General features: G+C 34.9%; 1 protein-coding gene across 1 annotated transcript in view; it reads left to right on the top strand.

Moving 5' to 3' along the window:
* The window catches only part of Cadm2 (cell adhesion molecule 2), a 974322-nt gene that overhangs the window by 514039 nt on the left and 435736 nt on the right, over positions 1–24547 (top strand). The window lies entirely within an intron of this gene.

Below are 24547 nucleotides of genomic sequence, written 5' to 3'. Positions count from 1 at the left end.
ACAGGGAAAGCCAGTTTTCATAAAAAGTATTGCCTCTGGTGATTTGACCATGCTTCAGTAGAAAGCTGCACAGCCATGAACATACATGGGCAACACTAAGTTGACATGGTATGTGAAAATGTGAAAAAGAATAAAAAATTGTATGATAGGGAAAGGGATGTAGAAATGGGAGGAGCTGAGTTGTGAGGGAGAGGTTGTGAATATGACCATACTTACTGTGTGAAATTCTGAAAGAACTAATGGAAATAAAATAGGGTAAATTACTAAAAAAGAACCAAGGACAAGTTGAGTGAACACTTTAACCATTGTCTTTTGAAATATATGCCTCTATGCCAGTAATTATTGATATCCAATAAGATTCAGAAAGGTCATTTTGATACATATTAAAGTCCTCAACAAAATTATTACGGTAGAGATGATGTAGCCTCCATTTAGTGTTCTGGCTCTTAAAATACATCAACCAAAGCAAATAGCAACAGAAACTCAACACCTTTCAGTAGGAAGAACTGGGACAATTGAATCTTAGGTGAATGATCACCACACAATGTGGAAATTAAAATAAATAGTACTTTTATGCTGTTTGTGAACCAGGTGTGTGTGTGTGTGTGTGTGTGTGTGTGTGTGTGTGTGTGTGTGTGTGTGTGTGTGCTGTAATACCTGAGTTGTAGACTAGCCCCTGATGCTTACTGTGCTAGATTTAAATGTCTACCTTATTATTCTAAACTTAGTTTCTCTATCTAAGAAAATGGATAGAGCTTGCCAGAATAAATAAAAAAAAAAAAAATCCTCTTCATAGTGTACTTAACAACCTGCTTGCCAGGCATGGCAAATATTAGAATTCATTATTATTTTGATGAGTTTGTGTTGCTTACAAAGCTTAAATATGCTAAGAGATAAGAGGTGCATGACGTGGATAAATTAATCTAAGTGTGCTCTTTGCATATCCTCTAAATGATTGCTTTGCTAAGGAGACTAAATCCCAGGAGTTTCTAGTGGTTTTGTTTGTTTGTTTCCCACAGGGAATTGGCATAATTCCATTTGTTTGCCTTTTGTGCTTTTACAAATATTCAAGAGTAAACTCTTAGAGTCTGGTAGGTGTGTGCTTGCTCAAGCTTCATGCATTCTTTTTAAGTGAGACCAAACAGCTTATCTTTGTTTCACAGAACAGTACACAGTACATAGAGTGCAGCCTAGTACAGAGAAAGCCTCCAGTGCTGCTTGGGAAGATTAAGACACTGTTGGAAAAGGAACTCTTTGTCTCATCACAGAACAGAGTGAATACAGTGCTGGAAAATCCCCTCCCTGCTGTCTCTGCTATCACTCTGTGGCCTGCCCGAAGGGCACTGCCACTCACTTACCATCATATGCTGTTCCGGTCTCCTCTCTAAAGCAGCATTGCAGTGTGACTGATAATTCTCTACTAGTGAGAAGGAATGGGGGCAGTCCCACTGCACTGGTCTACCTCTCTTATGGGAAAATGCACCCAGGACAAAACCCTATTGTTTATACATAGAGCCAACAGGATGAAAGATGGAGGTTCATTTTAGACACCTTCTATAGCATTTTATTTTATTTTTATTTTTAAGAGTTAAAAGGTCCATAAAGGACATTTCTAAGATTTGGAGGATAAGACTTTAAAATAAGGTGATTTTCATCCTTGCTTCTTTGGAATACTATAGGCAATGAGTTGTGTGATCCTGCAGGCCTCAGACCTCGGTGCCATGGTTAAAATAAACAAGTGTCACCTTGTAAAATCACAAGATTTAGATTTCAACTTGCTGACAGCTTGCTTGGAAGGCCCTTTTACTCTTTATAGTTATCCTGAAGCTCTGCAGATTCCATCAGTTTTCATTGGGTTTGAGCGATTTCATGTTATGACCTCAGAAATAGAAGGATGCAATTGTCTATGATGCTTAGCTAAGAGGTAACTTGTAGCCTGTGGCTCTGCCTAAGGATAAGTGTGAGCCACCCTGGCCAACATGAAGGGGAAATATGCAGTGGTGAGAGTTTGACAGTCTAATTCATTATTTAGAGGTTTTGAGGGGAAAAGGAAGTCGATTTCTAGCATTGCCATTTGTAATACATTAAACAATCAGAGTAAGAAAAAGCACACAGTGACTGTCTTGGCCGTCTGCAATATGTAGGATATAATTTGAGGACCCACGTTAGAAATAACCTCGGATCTTACAGACAATTTTAAGGCTGAAGGTTACAGGAAGACACATTCTTCTTGAATTGCAGTCCTGTTTTTTGCTCCTTTGTCTTTATTTTTTGTATCTTGAAATGTCAATGGAGCTTTGCTTTCTTGGTTCCTAAATTGCCTTCATGTGTTAGAAGTCTTTGGCTGAGCATATAATTAAGAGAGTCCAAATGTGAACACTGAGGAGAAAGGTGTCTAATAAAGAAAGTGGCAAATGAGAATTTATTAAAAGTAGGTCATGTCATACATTGTAATAACCTTCCTTGGCATATCTCTTAACGTGGGAGATAAAAGTAATGAAAGCATACAGCACACTTAGGGCTGAGAAAGGCATCCCTTGTAGTTCCACATAAGAGATGCCTATAAATTCATTGGATAAATAACTGGGAAAAAAAAAAACTGGTCATGTAAATTGAGTAACCATCATCAATAAGTAGGAAGCCTCTAAGTGGAAGAGCCTTAAGGTTCAGTATTAGCATGTGTAAATATTTCATTAATGACATGCCAATATCTGTAAAATGTATTTTCTGATACAAGAATAGAATAACGTAAGGAGGTACAGAAGAAATTGCAGAGTTAACTGTAGTAGAATGAAAGTGGGGATGGACACCAACCAATATTAAGATATAGAACACATAATGCAATCATAAAAGCCAGACTGCATAACACTAACCTGGAAACACATTCATGACACACATAGGTATTGCCTTTTTTTTTATTTAAAAGCAATTGCATAAAAATACATATGTGCATATAGTCAGCTACCAGTGGTTTTCAGCATAATTTATCATAAATAAGCAGATGCAAGACGCACATTAACAAATCAGAAACAGCATCTTATATATTTAGATACTTGGTAAGAGAGAAAACACAGTAATCATTTTTATTTTTATATTCTGTGGTTCTTGAAGAAACCCAAAGGTCTTTTATTGGACCATAAGGAATCAAAAGAGATAGTCAACACCATTAGCATTCTAATGCTAGGTATTGTGTTAAGTGAAATGATACATTAGCTTATTTCATAGCACTTATGTAAGTTTGGTGAATAAGGGAAAATTATATCATAGATGTTTACTGATATAGTAAGAAGTAGTGAGTAAATATCCCAAATAGATATGGAAGAGAGACACAGTGAATAACAGATTTCTGTTACTTGCAATTGTGATAGTCTCCAAATATGTCTAGAAAACATGAGCAGGAAGCAAGAGGAGTTTGGGGAAAAAGATGTCTCACTCTCCAACTCAGATTGCTTCAGAAATTTGAGTCCTACAGTTGCTCTGTGTGATGAGGATATGCCACCAAGTTTGGGACTCACTGTGGTAGACAAGTGACATTCTGAGGGTTGCAAAGTAAAGGCCATTCTTTTCCCTAGTCTTGCATACAGGATTCACAGGTAACTGATTGTGCTACTGCTTTTTTAGGCTTGTATTCCAAACTGAAACACTGACCTCATGTTCAATAAAAGAGAATGTCTTTTGACTTGACCTAAAATGTTTCATTTCTTCATCTTCTTAACTTCCTCTCAGGCCCCACCTGTGAGTTAAACTCCTCCTTGAATTCCATAATCCAGCCATAAACTGCTCAAACTCTGTATAAGGTTATACAGTTTACTCTTTCTTTCCAAGGTTGAAAATAATTTTGACTTTCTCTACTAAACCTCAACTTAACCTTAACCTTTGAATTTAATGAACATTTCTTTAGAAATCCCACAGCTTTAAGAATTTCTAATTTGAAGAGTGTTTTCCTCTTCAAATTAGTGTTATTGATGAAATTAAAATCTCAGAATCTCTATTCTTCCGGGATTGTGTGATTCATTTCAGGAGATCATAGTACCCTGTGATCACATGGTAATTTGTTGAATCAATGGATATCTGTTTCTATTTCCTCCATTTCGTTTCTTCACAAGACCAACAGCAAGATTTCAAATGAGTCTGAAATTGCGATAAGAATGAGTTATTATGAGAATTGAAATAAGAATAGTTGAGGAACTGTCTAGCTAGAGGGTGTTTTGCTATTCTTTATAATCATAACTATAACCATCTATCCATGTACTAATTATTATCTACAATGTGCTTCCAAAAGTGACAAAAATAATTATTATCCAAATGCTATTTATGTTTCCTAGCATCAATACCAACACAATGCAACATTTTTGTAATGGGTTATTGAAATTCTAATGTAAGTGATCATTTTAAATTATTTAAAGGGCTGGGGAGATGGTGCTATGAGTAAGAGCTTTGTAAGCCTGATGAGGTGAGTCAGAATACTCAGCATCTACATCAAATTCTTGCCTGTGCTTAGAACCTTAGCATTAAAAGACAGAGTTAGGCTGAACCAAAGAGGCTGTGTGACCACCGGCTTAGCCTTAATGGTAAACTCCCCACTAAATAATAGACGCTGTCTGTAGGCATGTACCACACACACACACACACACACACACACACACACACACACACACACACACACACGCACGCGCAGGCGCACACGCACACACACAATTTCTTCTACATTTCAAAAAGGTCTGCCTTCCTGAATTCTATGTAAAATATTTATTCTACCCTATTCTGAGTTATATTTAACTTATTTTTTTTATTTGTAAAAATTCGTGTGTTCATTAAAGCAATGAAATTATGTTTTAGTTAACACATACTTTTTTAACAGATTAAAAGTTTCACACATATCATTTTGACAAATTCTGCAGAGATACAAGGCCGTCACTGTCATAACTTACCACTTGTTCCATTTTTTTCACTTTTACGCAATAGTGTATATGAGTGGAACTTGGGACTGTCACTCATGTGCTACTGCAACTTCAGAAAAATCAAGGGATTAGACAACAATTGTTATCAACATTTTGTTTAAAGTTGACAGAATTGAAGACTACTTTGACTCATTAAAATTCCAGCAACTAGAAAGCAAAAGTAAAGACAAGACTTATATATATTGTATTTGAGCACACTTTTAAACATTAGCACAGAAAAAGGCACTGTGTCAATTATCAGAATGAATAAAGAAGTAGCTAAAATATTCTGAAAATCCTGTAAGTACCCCAGAACAAGTCAGGTGATAAGCACCTACACAATTATGTGTTTCTTTAAGGATTCATTCTTAAAAAGTATTCATAACATATATCTTAGCATATATGGTCAATATTTTACTGTTAGAAATCCTATTATTATTTCTCTTAACTACTTAATTAAATACTTAATTATTATTGATGAGAAATATTTCTCTTAGCAGTAGATATATTATTGATGAGAAGTATAAAATAGGAAATAACGTTCTAGATAAATATGTTTGTGGATGACCGACGAGTAGAAAAGAAAATACAGATGTGCTCATAAGAAACAGACAGACTAAGCTTGGGTGTGAAGACTTCTGGTAATACAGATGAGTGTACCTGGTTGTAAAGCACCAAGCAACTATTTGAACATTTTAGAAAATTCATGGTGTTTCATTCCTCAAGTAAAAAAAAATGGTTGAAACAATTCTTTCTTCTTCTATAGAATGGTACAAAGTTGCCACCAGAATGACTTTCCTATGGCTGCAATTTGCTGCCATTATGGAAAATTACTTAGTTTGTTCACAAGTTTTTGTGGGTTTTTTTGTTTTTGTTTTTTACAAAATGTTAGAATTCTGAATTGAAAAAAAAAGTAGTATTTGTAAAATATGTAAACAATGCCTAACTTCTACAACATTTACCCCTAGAGCAATAGCCTTCAGATTTTTGGTGAAATAAACAAACAAACAAAAAAAAAAATCTGAAGAAAGACATTTTTTTTTTTGCCTCCCTCTGAGTGTTGCTGTTGGAAATACCATTTGAGGAAGTGATCTGGGGACTCAGTATCTAGCATTTCCATAAACACATCTAGGTAGATATGTGCTCTCATCATTAAGAAATGCCAAAGTATCATTTTAAGTTCCACTTTGCACCTCCAGACACAGCTACTCAAGAGTTTCTTCCTTGAATGATAGAAATTTAAAAAAAGCATTCACAGACAGTTTAATCAGAAAAACCTTATGACTATTTACTATTCTTATTTACTCTTCTCAGTAAAAAAGAAGGCCATGGTATATCTTAGTGTAGCATCAGATATGGTGGATATATAGTATATTGGTTCACTGACTATTTTTATGATCATATCTGTGAACTAATATGCCATTTGACACAGCTTAGCAGAAATTAGCATCTGAGAAAATCAAAGATACCAAAATGAATGAAAGACGCTAAACACAGTTTGGAAGATCTTTATTTATATTTAAAAAAATTAGCATTACATATGGAAGTACAGGATGAGAACTGTCATATTTTTGCTAAAATATGCATCTGAATAAAAGGGCAAATGAGGACATTTTCATCTAATCTGCTTTAAAATGTAGGTTTTTTTTTTATTTTTGTCTTTCAAAATATCATCTCTGGTGTTGTTCTTCAACTTGGAATCTGGAGCTCTATTTTCAAATTCTAAGTGTGCAACTTTTCAAAAATTTTACACATGCATTAAGATTTAGAGTTATGGAAAGTCACATAGCATAACAACTATACCAATTGTATTAATGTATTGTATTTAAAAAATGAATTATATGCCCATCATACTTTATTTAGTATGTGTCAGTCATCTTATATAATTGTCAGGGTATCTGATGCTTTCCAACTATTTAAAAGGCTACATGGTGCTTCTGTCACATTCTTGTATCTTAGCATTCACAAAGCAAAGTGAGAATTTCCTCTATGATATGAGATACTTTTGTTTGTGATTTATATTAGCTACCTTAGGATGCTGACAAAATTAGTTACAAGTCAAAGAAGATGAATAAACACCAGTTTTTCTTGTCTTTTAATAGTGTGAATCAAGTGTCTTAACAAAAAATGTGTGCTCTAAAGCAACAATGTTTTGAAGTGATGTGAATGAAAGCAAGAAAGAAATGAATCTACTTTGAAATATGGAATTGACTTGTACTCTAATTCCGCCTCTGTCTTTTAAATTGTTCAATATATTTCCGAGGAGAAAAATAATATTACTTTATATGAAACATAAAAATACTTTATAATTTCCTTTTAAATGCGCCTCTGGGTTCCTATTTTATTTGAGAGATCTTTCACATCATTACTCTAAAGTCACATTGTAGACACGTTTAATACAGTGACATTAAAGTGCAATTCATCTGGCTGGTGAGATGGTTAAGTGGTTAATGTACTTGCCCTGTACGCATAAGGAGCTGAGTTCAAATCCTAGAACCCATGTAAAGTAGGGTTTGATGGCAAGCATCTTTAATCCTGGTGCTCCCATGGCATGAAAGGAAGCAAGATCCCTGGTATTCTGAAGGCTACGTATCCTGGCATTTACAGCACTGAGTAGGAAACACTGTGCAAGACAGGAACTTGCATTCCAGACTATTCTATGACTTCTACAAACACACAGTGACATACATGTACCATCACTCTCAGAAGAAGACACATATATGCACAATGATACAAACACATGCACACATGAATAAAATTGCAGTTCTTTTGCCTATATATAAATATATATATATATATATATATATATATATATATATATATATATATATATATATATATATATATATATATTACAAATCCTGCCTAAACAGGAATACACGCAAATGAACTCACAGAGTCACATAATTGTTTATAGATCTTATAGTAATTTTCATTTCAGAAACTAAAAGAAAATTTTAAGTGTGTAGAACTGAAATCAACAGTATGTCATAAAATATAACCTAAATGTGTTATATGGATATTAAGTAATTTAAAATATGTAAAAAAATTACATAACTTTTAGTATATCTAGAACTTCTAGATGAGACTTCACCTGAGACCAGGTTATTGTTCATAATGTCTTAAAATAAATTAAAAGCACTACCACATATCAATGATTTGTGAAATTCTTTATATTTCAATTATTTATTTTAACAATTGAAAATTAGTTTTATAAAAAAAAAAGGGGCACAAAGCTTATTTCCAAAGGGCACTGTGTTTTTCATCACCTCGGTAAAGAGAGAACACAGTTTGCTCTAGGTCAGAAAAGAAATGATTTATTACACCATTGTCGCCTACTGAATAGCTTCAGAGTCTCTCATTAAGTGTGACAGTACAGAGAATCATTTACTGATCATTTTACAAGTACTATAACATCCTGTGACTGCTTAGGCAGCTATATAGCGACTTACAAATCAAGACAGGCATCAAAATTACTGAACGTAGCAAACAATTCACCATGTCAATGTGAATAAATGTTTTAGCTTTTGACAATATATTTAGTCAAATAAAATAAGGTTCTTTATTCATGAACAAATTTGAAAGGTATTCAAGCAGGACTCCAAAACTGTTTATTCTGAATTATTTGTGTTATTATCTTAATGCCATTTTCATGTCACTTTGTAGTAACTTTGTGATGGCATAACAAAACAAGAGTAAAGTGGCCTGCAAAGGGCAGGATGAGTACTACAAATCAACAAATACATTACTTCTCCAAGACTTGATAGATTGGAAATGGTAGCAAATGCCTGTAACGGTTTCAGACCAGCATGGTCTACAAAGTCAGACCCTGTCTTAAAAAAACAAAAAAAAACCACACACACAAACAACAAACAATAAGGTTTGTGATAGTGGAAATTCACATTACAATCTGATTTTTCAGCCCATAAATATAAAATACATGTAATCTAACACAATATATGGAAATAAAAAAAAAAGCAAAAACAAAAACAAAAAACCTTGTTGAAGCTGGGCGGTAGTGGCACATGCCTTTAATCCCAGCACTCAGGAGGCAGAGCCAGGCAGATCTCTGTGAGTAAGAGGAAAGCCTGGGCTACAGAGTAAGTTCCAGGAAAGGCACAAAAGCTACACAGAAAAACCCTGTCTCAAAAAAAAAAAAAAAAAAAAAACACATTTATCATGGTATCTCTTTCAATCTTTTTCATTGTTTTCTCACTCTGTTCCTGATCCAGCGGGGACCTCCCACTCCCCTAAGCTCTCCCCTGACATTTGCCCTCCATTAACCCCCCCCCCCCCGCCCCCAGGTTGCTCATGTAGATCTCATCCATTTCTCTGTCGTTGGGTGATCCCTGTGTCTTTCTTAGGGTCCACTTTACTAGGTAGCCTCCTTGGAGTTGTGAGTTGCAGTCTGGTTATCTTTTACTTTACATCTAGTATCCACTTATGAGTGAGCTTTGTTTGTCTTTCTGAGTATGGGTTACCTCACTCAGGATGATTTTTTTCTAGTTCCATCCATAGAGTGCTAGAGAGGTCCCCAGAAATCCACAAGATATCTCCACAATAGACTACTGGCAATGGTTGAGAGAAAGACAAAGCTGACGTATTCTGGTGATCTGATGGCTGAACATCCTAACTGTCATGATAGAACTCTCATCCAGTGACTGATAGAAGCAGATGCAGGGATCCAAGGCCAAGCCTCAGGTGGAGCTCCAGGAGTCCAATCGACCAGAGAGAGGAAGGATTGTATGAGCAAGACCTATCGAGACCATGACTGGAAAAAGTACAGAGACAACTAGCCAAACTAGTGGAAACACATGGACTGTGAACCAATAGCTGAGGAGACCCCATGGAACTGGATCAGGCCCTCTGAATAAGTGAGACAGTTGTTTAGCTTGAGCTATTTAGGAGGTCCCCAGGCAGTAGTACCGGGACCTATCCTTAGTGCATGAGCTGGCCTTCTGGAACCTAGGGCCTATGCTGAGACATTTTGCTCAACCTTGGTATAGGCAGGAGTGGACTGGACCTGCCTCAACTGAATCTACCAGGCTGGGCTGAATCCCCAGGGGAGACCTTGCCTTGGAGGAGGTGGGAATCAGGGAGGATGGGGCGGGGGGGGGGGGGAACTGGGCTGTGGGAGGAGGGAGGACAGGGTAATCCGTGGCTGATATGTAAGATTAAATTAATTATAAAATGAAAAAAAAACACCACCAACAACAAAACAAACAAATACTTGTATAGAGAAGCACAGTTGACAAATTTTGTATATTCAGGGTTGCATCCACAAGTACAGCCAACAAGTATCCAAAATATTCAGGAAAAAAAAATGGTCCACACTGAATATGTGCAGACTTTCTTTCTTGTCATTATTCCTGAATCAATGTACAAATGAAACTATTTGCATAGCATTTACATTGCATTTGATGTTATAAATTCTTGAGGTGATTAAACAGATGGGAGAATTTTCAGACAGTCCATGTGACATTTCATATAAAGGGCTTAAACGGGCATGGATCCTGATATCCTGGTGCAGAGAGAAGACTTGGAACCGAAATGCATAAAGTCTAAAAGACACTTCTGATTCATTCTGGCCGAAATGAAAGCTCGATGTGATGCTGGTGACTATAAGCCTGCAATACCACAGAAGAAAAGAACAGCAATAGAAAAAAAAAACATTTATTGAAATACAAACTTTCAGGATTTCAAATTAATAGAAATTTTACTAGTTATTTATCTTGTTAAGTTTATATTCTTTTAAATATTTTTTTCCAGTTCAGAACAAAAATTTCTAAGAAAATTAAACATATAGTTTTAGTAAACAAAATGTTTTGATTCCTAAAAGTACAATAGAAGTTGAAATTTAAAATTCATTTTAAAAATGAAATACAAAGACAAACAGATGTTTCCATTTTTTTTTAAACTTAAGGTCTCTACTGTGCAACAGGGAGGCACACAATTCATAAGATAGCATCACACGTGTAATAAAAGCTGTTTGTTCTAACATAGTTTGTTACATTTCTGATGAAAATACTGACACATGTAACTATTGATGTGGTTGTAGGAAAGAGTAGATCCACATTTTTAAATGAGATCAGTAACTGCTTCTCACTCTAACACTTTGAGGCATTTTGCACCCATGTCTCACTTTACGTCTCTTGTGACATGGCTCCGGATTTGATCCTTCTTAAGGATATACTCCACAGTTGTGATGCTGATGGAAGTTGAAGTCCTAAATTTCAACTACATGTTTGAGTCTATAGACATAAACCTATGTTTGTAGCACAATGGCTGTCTTGAGATAAAGCATCCAGATACCAAGAGAAAGGATGAGGTGCCATCACATAGGTGCTTCTTTCTTGCTTGCTTAATTTAGGTATAAAGAACACAAACATTCTCATCTGTGTGTGTGTGTGTGTGTGTTTGTGTGTAGTGATGGTTTTTTTCTGATTGTGTGTGAGAGGGAGAACAAGAATAGAAAGAGAAGAGAAACAAGTTACTATGGTGTATCCTCTAGATCACAGCAATTTATACCTCTAAGTAATAAAGTGATTCACTGTTGCTAGAAATAAATTATTATCATAAATATAAAACCATCTTAAGGAAGGAGACTGTCTCTATAGCTTTAATAATTTTTTTTGTGTCTTAAACAAATGATGGATCAAATTAATGATGTCTATCAAACATTGGCTAGGATAAATACTTGCCTTTCAGAAAAACAGAAGAAAAATTAATACTTATATTAATTGTATGATATAAAATGTAGAATAAACATCTTTTTCATGGTGGTGTTCAAAATATTAACCCAGTGTTGCTAATATAATGGTATTTCATTTTGTATTCATACACTATTTTTAATGTACATAATGAGTTAATTCAGAATACTGCAACATTGAATTCATAGATTCAATCATGCCAGTTTCCTAAAGTAACATTTTTAGAGTTATCTTCCATGCTAATGTATGAATATTTGTACATTATGATCTAGCAGCAGCATGACAAAAATAAATGAGCTTTTATTACCCACTTTTAGAATCTATTTCTACTCTTCAGTTTGGAGAAGTGTTGATTGAAGTGTTCTCAATATTTAGTGTGTATGAGGTCCCATGCAGGCTACAGATGGCATCTTACCCCAATCCATATGTTTAAAACATCTCCTTCCTTTAGAACTTCTACAGGCACCAAAACAATCATGAAGAGAAGTAATCTTTAAATTTTAATTTTATCAAAATAAACCAGATCTCTTTGTATAAAACCTTTGCCAGCCACAGATTTTTCTTCCACAGACACCAAGTAAAGCACACTTATAAAGGCCAAGAAAAGACTGATAAATATGCATTTAATCAATAGGATAGAGTAAATCATCTTTGTTTGGACTATAATACTTTTGTTGATATATCTAGCCTCTAGAACATTTGAATACTTTACACATAACTTCAGCCTGTTTTCTACAAGTATTTGGATCTTAGTTTCACTTATTATATGGTATGTTATTTATCCTATATTTTAAATTCATGAACATATCTTGAATAAATACATGCTTTTAAGTATGTATATTTAATTATTTTAAGCATGCATATCACACACAAATACATTCACACATACGTGGACGTAGCTGGAGAGTTTTCTCTCTGGGTTCCGCCAAGCCCTGCCAGTCCCGGAGCCCACTTATAACATAAACATACAGAGGAAATGATATTTGATGAGGAATTACTTATCAGATATATATTTAACTAAGATTACGTGAATGTGAGCATAAAATATTCAGAATACAAACATAACTTCAAAAAATAATACATTTTTAAAAAATTTTTTAAACCACATTCACAAGTGACAAGTTGAACTCCATTTGTCTGTTAATTGAGAAACAGGAAAAACTTGTTAGGAATCTAAGGGTTAAGCTCTATTTGGTAAGTACCATATTTTGTAAGATATAATTTAAAAGATAGTTCAAGAAAAAGGAGGCCCTGATCAGTTTAGACTTTATTATCTAGGAAAATTTATGCTACTAACAACTTGAACAGGTTCCCCTAAAAAAATGTAATATAACCAGTCCTATATTGAAGCATGAGAAGGACTAGTTATTTGAGTCATAGTTTTAGTTGTAAAAATTAGCACAGCTCTGTCAAGTTCTGAAATGCATAAGAGTGAATGTGGATTAGAAGCATGTACAAGGATTATAGACAGGAAGAATTATGCCTAGAGATATATTTAACTCTTGCCACAAAATATTCTTACTTGCCTCTGGTATTTTTCATAGCTAGACTAGTGAACCATGAGGCGATTATGGTTGAAAAAACAGCCTGATTCTGCACTAGCAGCAGGTGCACTAGCTAGATGACCTGCCAAGCCACGAGAGCCATGGACCTTGAGTTTCTGGCAGTGGCCACTGTGTTAACACCATCACCGATAGCAGTCCAAGCAAGGCAGAAATTGCCAAAGATTGAGCTGAAGTGCTAGACGTTTCTTTAAAAACATAGAGGAAAGAAATGAATGAAGGAAGGAAAGAAAGAAAACAGCTTCTGAAACTTGGCTTATTTCTTACTCTCCTACTGCCAAAGACTGCCAAGGTGGCCACGGGAGCTGTCACCACTGGAGAGACAGACAAGCTTGTGGAAGATTTGGAAGGAAGGAAAAGTCAAGGCTGAAAAGGAAAACAAAGATAGCCAAGGCAAATGCTAAACTGTGCAATTACTAGCACAATTGCCTTCCCTTTCTTCTCACTAAAGCATTTCTTCTATTCCTCCCCCATTTCGCCTCAGAGCAATGCTCATATAATAGAGCAGCTCAAATAGCCTTATGTGTAAAATATTCACCTTTTTCCAGTTTACTTTTTAATTCATTTTTATAATGATTTCTTCTAGGTTTTGAGATTGTAATATTATCACATCATTTCCTTCTTCCCCTTCCTTCCTCAAACCTTCCAATTTATCTCTCCTCTTTTCAAATTCATGGCCTCTTCTCTTATTGATAGTAGTTATATACATGTATTTTTAGCACACACTATCTATCTATCTATCTATCTATCGAGCAATAGATAGATAGATAGATAGATAGATAGATAGATAGATTTTGTGTGTGTGTGTGTGTGTGTGTGTGTGTGTGTGTGTGTAGGCTTCCTGTATATTGTCACTTGTATGTGTTTTTTCAGGACTGACCATTTGGTATTGAATAATCAGTTTGTGTGCTATTTCCTGGGGGAAAAAATGTTTCTCCAGCTCTTAGCATTTCAAAGTGCATGGAGAAATCCCAGGAGGCATGAACCATATACAAAATAGTTAAACTCCCTGTCACAGAACTGGAAAGATGCCTCAGCAGTGAAGAGCACTTGTTGCTCTTTTATAGAGTTCAGTCTATTCCTGGCACCCCCGTGGCAGTTCATAACTGTGTTTAACGCTAGTTCCTGGAGATCAGGAGACAGACACCATGCATGCACATGGCGCACATATACACATACATTAAGGAAAAACACTCATATACCTAAAATAAAATAAACCTTAAAAAGAAAACTGAATCATACAGAAAATTAACATGGCTGTTACTCATTGTCTTAAGTGGTGATTCTACTGCTGTGAAGAGACACTGTGACCACGGCAACTCTTATAAAAGTAAACCATTTAATTGCAGTGGCTTACATTTTCAGAGGTTTAGTCCATTATCATCATGGTGCGACATGGCAGCATGTGGGCAGACATGGTGCTGGAGAAGTAGCCAAGTGTCCTACATCTTGACTTGTAGGCCACAAGAGGTGGTCTGTCTCACTGGGCATGGCTTGAGCATATATGAGATCTCAAAGCTCACCTCCACAGTAACACACTTCCTCCAATAAGGCCATACCTCCTCCAGCAAGGTCACATCTCCTAATAGTGCCACTCCTAAAATGGGGGTCGTTTTCTTTCAAACCTCCACACTCATGAACCTAGCTTAAAAGCAAACACTATAAGTAAATATAATGCCACATTTTCTTAAAATTATTTATGCATTTAGCTATTATTGAATTAGTATCTGTCCATGCTCATGTGAAGAAAGGAGTATTTCTGTTAAATTCTAAACTCATTACAGGCATTTGCTACCACTTCCAATTTACACATCAAATATTCCTTTCCATTGTATTCTTTTTTTTAGACTTACACCAATATACAATAAATATTAAATTGAAATAGCACTTCCTCGTTGTCACCATCTTTCACATTTAACATGAGATAGTTTGGTGTTCAAAAAGGAGACTTTTATCTTATCTGGGATAAAAAATATTAAATTTGTTTCATTATTGTCACAAAATATATCATCCAAGTTAATAATTTATTGAGTAAATGGAGGTCTCAATTCTCAAAATATAGTCAAATCAAGAGGAAGAATTACAATTCTTTCTCAAGTGAGTATATATTTTTGTTGATTGGAATCTCCATGAGAATGGAAACTTGACACAAGTGTGTGTCAATGTCATATATATATATATATATATATATATATATATATATATATATGTATATATGTATTCATATACAAGTGTTGGGAATGGAGCTATGAAAACCTAATTGTTCATACATTTGTTAAAAATAAAATACATTTGTCTTCTTTGGGACAATTCATCATGTACTAAAAATTTTTAAGTAGCCAGGCGGTGGTGGCGCCTGCCTTTAATCCCAGCACTCGGGAGGCAGAGCCAGGTGGATCTCTGTGAGTTCGAGGCCAGCCTGGTCTACAAAGTGAGTTCCAGGAAAGGCGCAAAACTACACAGAGAAACCCTGTCTCGAAAAACCAAAAAAAAAAAAAAAAAAAATTTAAAGTGAACAATTTCAAGCATTGAGACCTTATGTTTATTTACAAGTCTACTTAAATTTACTGAATGCTTTTGTTCATTAATGTCAGTCCTGTAAATTAAAATTAAGCAAGAAGAATGAAGGAAGACAACCCTTTTTATAGGAATAGAGTAATTGTCAAAAGAAATATAAAATTCGTGTTTTGACTTTGATGCAGATTATAAGAGAGCTAGAGAGGGTCAGAAAGTTAAAGACAAGCCCATGAAAGAGGGTCAGAATAGCAGTGAAAGCCTACTCCTTCTCACAAACCACAGGCTTATCTATTATGAATTGTTTGGAAAGGAATATGGAGTCAAGATAATCTTACTAGAAGTCTAAGAAATCTTCTCAAAGTGGTAAAATATAAAATTACAACAGTAGTATCTACTTTCAAAGAAAAGATATTAAATTTTCTTTGTTAATACTGGTATTTAATAAACCAAGCCCCCAAAAAGTGGTAAATATTTGAGAGTGCCAATAAAATTACCAAGCATTGATTTCATTATACCAGTCACTGTTTCTGTATATCACTCACTCAGTGACTTGTTCAGATGTCAATATGCCATAGTCTTCATTTTATCAGTCCTTGCAAGTATTTGCAGTATAGACGTATCTAATTCGTAATTCATATTAAGAGTTAATATAAATGAAGGGCTTGTGTGTTTTCCTTCTCTTCTCAGTTTTCTTGAGCTCTGATTATAGCACCACAAAGCAATATTTAGTGTACTAGTAGGAGGGACATAGATCATTGGAGGAACATGCTTGCCATTCTACTCTGGCAACCTGAGTTTGATTCCTGGACCCCAACTTATGGTTGAAGAAGAAATCAACTCCACAAAGTTATTCTCTGAACCCCCTTGTACCCAATAGTTCTGTTAATGAGAAAAGCTTAAAAAAACTTTTGAATTAAATTTAATGAAACTTTGCTTTGCTTTATTTATTATTCTGCTCAATTCATAAATTGAAAGTGACACTGTATTATCACATGGGAAAATAAAATTCCATGTGTAAGGAAGCTATTAAACAATACAGCTATACTTAGAGGTAAAAGTCACCTATCAAATGAAGTTAATAATTTATTTAAGCCACAGAATTTTTTTGGATTAAGAGAACAACACTAACTTAAGTTTATTCATAGCTGATGGAAATCTGGCAGAATATCTACAATAAATCAGCCTATGTTATTAGTCATCTCGAGGAGCTGAGTGAAGTGAGAATTTGGTAGGAACTCAGTTACCAGTCTTGAGTCTTTTATGACTTAGAAGAGTATACTACATACTGCAAAAACTGAACATTTGATAGCAAAACTGCGACTGAACTCAAACTGGGGAATGGAACTGAGCATATCCATCGATACTGCTCACTTGTAAGACAATGAGCACAGAAATAAAAGATATGCCGGTGTTTTTGTATCCAAGGACGTAAAAGTGTTCATTCTGTATGTATTTATTGTCACATAGAACATTTAGGAATAAGCCAAGTTTTTGAAAGCTACATCTATTTATGACCATAACAAGAGATAAAAGTATTTAAGATATAGAACCACAAAATTAAATCTTTAAATAAAAATATGAAGAATTTTAATAGGGCTAATATTTTTCAGTCTCAGTGCATGATCAATACTGTGTTTTAGTTTCTGTGCAATGCATATTTCAGGTAAGCTACAAACCACTAGTTTCCTTTCAGTTTAATATATAAGAAGTAAAGCAGTAACATAAAATCAATTAAAAGGACTATATTGGATATAAGTACTCCTTTAAATTTAATATGTAATTTTTAGGTTTGCATGACTTCTTAAAGAAACTTTCAGATGTATACATGAATACCAGAAACACTAATGGTATTTCTCACTTTTCTAGGAATTTAAATTTTAAGTCTCTGAGTCGGCTTCTTTGCTTAGTATGGGGTTACAGAAGACAGAAACAGCCATTAAAACACAGAACTAAAAATGAAAAAGTACAGGGCACTCCTGATTTGTATAGTTGGCAGCTAATAACAGAAAATGAAGCAAAGAAGCTGAAGAATTTTGCATCAGTGATTAATCTAGCCCAAATACATCCGTGTATGGTGTTTGACACAACCTTAAATAATGATCCAGGATTCTTCAGCTAAAGGAAGCTTTCCAATTACTCAGACTGTTTTCTGAACCCGAAGAAGCTGGAATGAGGCGAATCACAGAACCTTTGTAATTATTCAAGTATTAAATTTGTCTAAGAATATTTAATAATGTTCTCTTAATTATTTTTAAATTGATTATGGTTTTATTTTTTTGTAAATTTCATATATGATTATTATATTTGCTTAATTAATTTGCTACCTTCTCCAACTCTTCCTATGGAGTTCCTTTACACATTTTCAAATTCAAAACTCTATTTATTATTGTTACATAAGCATACATTATATATATGCTGCCTATCTATCATCCATCTATCTACAATCTATCATCTATCCAATCTATTGAGTCTATTAAGTGCTACTCCTAGGTAAATGTTTTAGGCCTAACCACTTGAGATTATATAGCCTGTCAGGGAGTACTTTCCTGGAGAAAAGTATATATACTTTTCATCTAGTGGTGGGGTTTGTGAAACTTACCCCATTCACAATGACCGATAATTTGCTAGTCGTTCATGAAGGTCATCTGTAGGCTACCACATTGTTGAGACTATAGTTACATCTTCTCAATCATGACTACAAGATACTATCTGGTACCAAGTGTTTTGGACCTCTGGCTATCAATTCTTTTAGCAACATTTAAACTTTAATTGCTGTAACTTTCAAAATAAAAGTCGATGACATATTAGGATTAGTAAGTGTCTTTTCTTCATATTTATAGTAGTTAGCCCATTTAAACTGAATTAAAATATTACTTGAGTGTTCATTTGAGTAATTATACAGTACAAGCAACTCCTCATTCTCATGTAACATTTAAAAATTTTGACAAGCATACATAGTATAAAAGCATATGTTGCAAGATTTTGAAAACTTACTAAATATTTTTTTCTATACTTTTAATGTACCATTAGTGATTTTCATGGAATTGTATTTATATGTCTATTTCTAGGGTGTTTGATCATTAGAAATTTTAGTGTATATTTATTCTTATTTCTATAGTTTTATAAACTAGGGAAAAATATTTATGGATCCTTTATAAAGATGTAGAATGAAGTACTGATATATTACAAATTATGAGGAAAGAAAAAATATGAGTTGTATTCAGTGCAAGTTCATAAACAGAAGATGAAAATGACCTTAGGATACTAAAATGTAACTCATCTGGTGTTTGAGGTATCTCAATGGGTAAAAAGTATTTGTCACACAATGACAAGGACCTGAATTTTATCCCCAGCACCTACATAAAAAACTGAGCACATAGAGCACGTATATAGTCAATCTATGGGAGCTGTGAAGACAAGAGGATTCTCATGTCTCTCTGACTAAGCATTCTAAATGAATTGATGAACTTCAGATTCAGTGAAACATCCATATATATAGTAAAACCACCGAGAGGCCTGATGTTTCCCCTGACTTCCAAATGTAGTTTACTTGCACACACATGAAAACATATTTATGGATGGACCACAGCCATAAAAAATAAAATAAATAAAGCACCTCACTTCAGGAATAACTTTTTAAAGTATAGAGTTTGAGATTTGTAGACTCTACATTAAATGAATATTTGATATAAGAGCAGTGAATTATAGCATAGAAAAAAAGCCTTGAAGGATCTGTACAGACCCAAGGCATGTAGCTCAGAGCTTCATGAAGCATAGATCTAACATATGCAAATTGATGGTATCTCTGAAGTTTGTCAGAGACAGCCACTACAAGCAAAAACAATTAGCCATCTTAATAACATTTCTTATTGCAGATGGTACAATGCCAATTTGATCACTCCTCACAGAGTTCTTCAGTTTATGCTCATGGACAGCAGTGTTTACAATTGCTTTCAGAGATGTTTAGCTTCTTAAATTGCTCATAAATCTCCAACTTGTTTTAAGAGAGAGAAAAAATACTGTGAAATAAAATTTAAAGCCCATTTTAAGTTATTTTCATTAACTATCTAAGGAAGTCTTCAGATATTTTAAGAGAATGACATTTATTGTACCATCTTCTATGTACATAGGAGGAAAACTGTAATGTGCTAACAGTGTCTGTCAAAGGAACGCAGCATCTGCAGCATAAATCTATCATATAAATTATGTCAATTATTAATGATATATATGATAGCATTTTAGAGCAAAAAAAACCTTTTATTTTAAGGAAATTTATTAAATTTGATGGATGTCAAATTTTCATTCTAAAAATGATCCTTAGGGTTTTTTGTTGTTGTTGTTTGTTTGTTTGTTTTTCGAGACAGGGTTTCTCTGTGTAGTTTTGGTGCCTGTCCTGGTTCTTGCTCTGTAGACCAGGCTGGCCTCAAACTCACAGAGATCTGCCTGGCTCTGCCCCCTGAGTGCTGGGATTAAAGGCGTGTGCCACCACAGATCCTTAGCTTTTACAAATCCTCATCAGTCTTTGTCAATCAGACCTCATGTTCCATAAAGAGATTAAAAAATAATACAGGTTATTGCCAGCTACCATAAGCACAAATGTATAGATTTATCTGCTCTAAAAATCTCTCCTCAGGTTTCAGATAGTGATGGTAAAATGTTCCTACTTTTGAAAATCTAAAGAGAACAGGCACTGAGATGTGTTCTGCAGACTATGAAAGAAAACTGAATGTTTGTCTTAGAACTTCATAATTATTTTACATTTAAGTCATTCCTCAATCCTTCTTGTTGATGTATACAATACTTTCATGTTGTTTTGGAAATGAAGAGGGAGATGTATATAGACAAAACGTGTCCACAGGGTTCACTTCTAACGTGGAAATTGTGATGCAAGTAATTTCCACTTGTTGAGCAGTCTAAGAGTGAACCAGGGATAGAGCTGCCTACAGTTTAGACTCATGACACATGGGCGTAGGATAGAGGAAAGAAGCAGCAGCAGAGGAAATAGAGACAGGGTATAAAATGTCTGAAGTCTCTGTGCTGAGTGTCTTTACATAGAATTCTAATGCGTTTGTTCTTTGTACACATTACTCAATATGTATCTCAATATTGTGTAACAATTATTTACTTGAGATTTATATAGTAAGCATCATGTACAATGTTGAGATGATTTAATGACATGGGGACAAGGCATAGGCTAGAAGCAAATATGGATTATTTTTATGAGTAGCAGTATCATCTGAAGATTCTGGAATTCAAAGAGAGCTCTGGCACTAGTACTCCATAGATACCGAGAAACGCTTGTAATTTATGAGCTCGAGTGTTAAGTTTATGAAATATGATAAATAGAAATCATTTAAAAGAATATGAAGCAATTTTAAAAACAGCTTTTTTGAAAAATGAGTGATTAGACTTCTCTAGTGCAGCCTGGGACAACTTTGTTTGGTTTGTCTCAGTAAAATGTTGTAGCACAAACGTTCTCCTAGATTCTCATGTAAATTATTCAAGTATTTAGGGATTTTTTGGAGGGGTGTGGGCATGAACATAAACTTTTCAAACTGAGTTGGGAACTGAAAGCGTATTTAAAAATGAATAACCTAATACAGTGATTGGCTATGCCTTGTACATTGGAAATCTTTGCTTTACTATTTTAGAAAATAATATAGAATTCTAGGATATTCTTTGGCAAATAGTCTCTAGTGCCCCAAACCTGAAAATGAATAAAATTTGTTTTGGGGTAATAAAAGACTCCTTGAAATTTATCTTTTGCATCATCTTGCAGAAAAAATTGGAGCCCAATACCCATGGTGGGACACCTTGCACAGCCTTGATGTAGCGGCAGGAACTTGGACCTCCCTCAACTGAGTGTGCCATGCTTAACTGACTCCCCATGGGAGGCCTTTCCTTGTTAGAGGAGGGAACTAGGGTGGATGGGTTGGGGAGTGGAGGCTGGGGGGCAGAAGGAGGGAAGAGAGGAGTATCTGTGGTTGATATGTAAAATGAATAAAAAATTTCTTAATAAAAATAAATACTAATGATTAGCAGCACAATTGCTGTTACCAACATCCTTATTACCTATGGAAACTAAGTAATATGTAGGATTATTGATGGAGATATGGCTGAGGCTTTCCATGTTTCTGTTTTTTTTCCATCTGCCATACTAGTCATCTAGTATATGAGTATGTTCCTATCTCTGTTTTGTTTGTATCATTCTGCAAAATAATTGGGCATACATTCTTCATTAGATACAAAATTCTCCTTTTAGACACAAATCTAGATAGTAAGATTAAACTCATAATTACTTTTCTGAATGTATTTTCAAGGTGATATATATATATATATATATATATATATATATATTTCCTCAAATTTATTTTTCTAGTTGGGTTACAAAATTTAGAGAAATAGAATTGTGGCCTTTGAGTCTGACATTTATGAAATTTTGATTTATATTTCTCCAAACTGTTTTCTTGTATGCTGAAAGTTTGTTGATCTCTTATCTGTGGAACTGTTATCTGTGTCTGTGTGTGTGTGCAGAGGGCTGTGGCAGTATACAGCAGGTGACAACAAATGTTTGGCAAGTCAGCCCATCAGATGTGTAACTCCCTGAGGGGAGCCCCACCTGGCAAAGCCGTGGGGTCACTGGCTGTCAAAACTGGTTGTTTTCTGTCTGTAACTTTCTCAGGTGCCACTGCTATGCTTCCCTAAAAAGAACAGTTGTAGGGTCTTTTCGTAGCCCATTGGTAGTGTTTTTTACATCTTTGGGCACACTCATAGTTGTGGATGATCAGGCTATGATTTCTCTTTAAGCGGTATAATTCTGATGTATAGAAATAATACCAGAATATTCTTTTTTATTGACACGGGAAAGTAACAGTATTCTCAGTCTTTAAAACAGTCTTTTACACATTTTGCAAAGATCTTAGAACAAGTTCAAAACAGACTAACCTGACCCTACAAGAATATACACAAAGACTAATTCACAGGTGTTATTTATTGCTAAATCAAGGCAATGATGTTTACATTGAGATATAGCTCCTTGCAGTAGCTCTTTCTTCACGTACCCTGACCACTCAAGGTTCAGGCAATATTTTACTGTCTGGGATCCCTCACCAACTTAGAGCTACATGCATGGGTCAACATTACTAGCCTCAGATAAGCTGCTACTGAGAGGAGCTGTGCTTTGGAACTGTGTAAAGTGCTGTATGGTGAGGGAGCTATTTAAATGAGATGTTCATCTGTGGCTGTGTGGAGATTTGTAACTGTGTGGAGGCAAGAAAGATGAAGCTGTATAGTAAAGAGATGTAGAAGAGAGATGTATGTAAAAGATAGATATGTACACATGTAAAAACAGATGTAATTGTGCATGTAGAGATGTATGGCCATATGTGTGTTAAAAAAAAGTTATACAGCTGTATGTATAAAATGTAGCAGTGTGGAGATGTGTATATGTGGGGAAACAGTCAAAAACAATTCTTCAGTTTAATTAAGGAGAAGGTTATCATCAGAAAGAATGCATGTTTCCTTATTTTACTATTCAGATAGATAGAAACTTATTTCTAAATACCCTGATATATAAAAAGTCTAGCCTCTAGATAGAAAATAGTTTTTTTTTTCCTAATCCTTAGCTAATCTGTGGTCTTCTATTAACATATTCACATCCCTGGAGCAGTTCAGAGGAGCTGGCCTCCCCTGGTCTGTGATGTGTGTGTGTATGTGTGTGTGTGTGTGTGTGTGTGTGTGTGTGTGTGTGTGTGTGTGTGTATGTGTGTGTGTGTGTATGTGTGTGTACGTGTGCGTGCCATGCATTAGAGAATAATACAGGATGAATCTTAAAACTAGAAAGCAATTACCTTTAAAACAGCTAATCTATTGTTTTTAATTATTGGTGATTCTTTGTCCATATATAAATGTTGTAAATTTATGGATTAACGACCATTGCACATATGATTCTTACAACAGTATGGACTATATACATTTTTTTCATACCATGGTGATGAGCTCATTTCATAGTTATCTTCCTTACTGGACTTGTTGTCTCTTGTATGGAGACCTTTGCAAGCCACAGATCAGTTCTACTGTACACTCGAAATATGTTCAGTTTCACACTATGTGTTAGTTATAAAAGCCCACTTTATGAGAACATCATTAAAATTTTTATATGAATCTTCATTGTATGAAGTTTCAAATAAAATAAGACTAGAAAAAGCTTTTAAGATTATGTAAACAGGCATATATATATATATATATATATATATATATATATATATATATATATATAAAACCATTTCCGTTAAGGAAATATTTTATTTCCCTTATTTATTTTTTGCTGGTTAGGGCTGAACTCAGGATTTTGTCAAGTACTCTCCCATTGAGCTAAACCCCCAATCTCAGTAAATTTTTTTTTCTTTTATTAAGGAATTTTCTTATTCATTTTACATACCAATCACAGATCACCCTGTCCTCCCCTCCCACCCCTCCTGCCTTCTTCCCCACCCCAGCCCACCCCTATTCCCTCCTCCAACAAGGCAAGGTCTCCCATGGTGAGTCTGCAGAGCCTGGTACATTTAATAGAGGGAGGTCCAAGCCCCTACCCCTGCATCAAGGCTGTACAAGGTTTCCCATCATAGGTAGTGGGCTCCAAAAAGCCAGCTCATGCACAAAGGATGGATCTTGATGCTGATGCCAGGAGGTCCCTTAAGCAGATCAAGCTACACAACTGTCTCTCTTACGCAGAGAGCCTATATTTTAACTGAAAATATCTCTTTGTAGAAATAGGAAAGTTATTGCTTTTAACCAAAGGCAACAAGAGCTTATTTCT

The sequence above is a fragment of the Peromyscus californicus genome, unplaced genomic scaffold (assembly GCF_007827085.1).
Source record: "Peromyscus californicus insignis strain IS unplaced genomic scaffold, ASM782708v3 Scaffold_16__1_contigs__length_79575227, whole genome shotgun sequence".
NCBI lineage: Eukaryota > Metazoa > Chordata > Mammalia > Rodentia > Cricetidae > Peromyscus > Peromyscus californicus.
The sequence above is the reverse complement of the archived record's forward strand: the minus strand, read 5'-3'. Positions and strand labels throughout refer to the sequence as shown.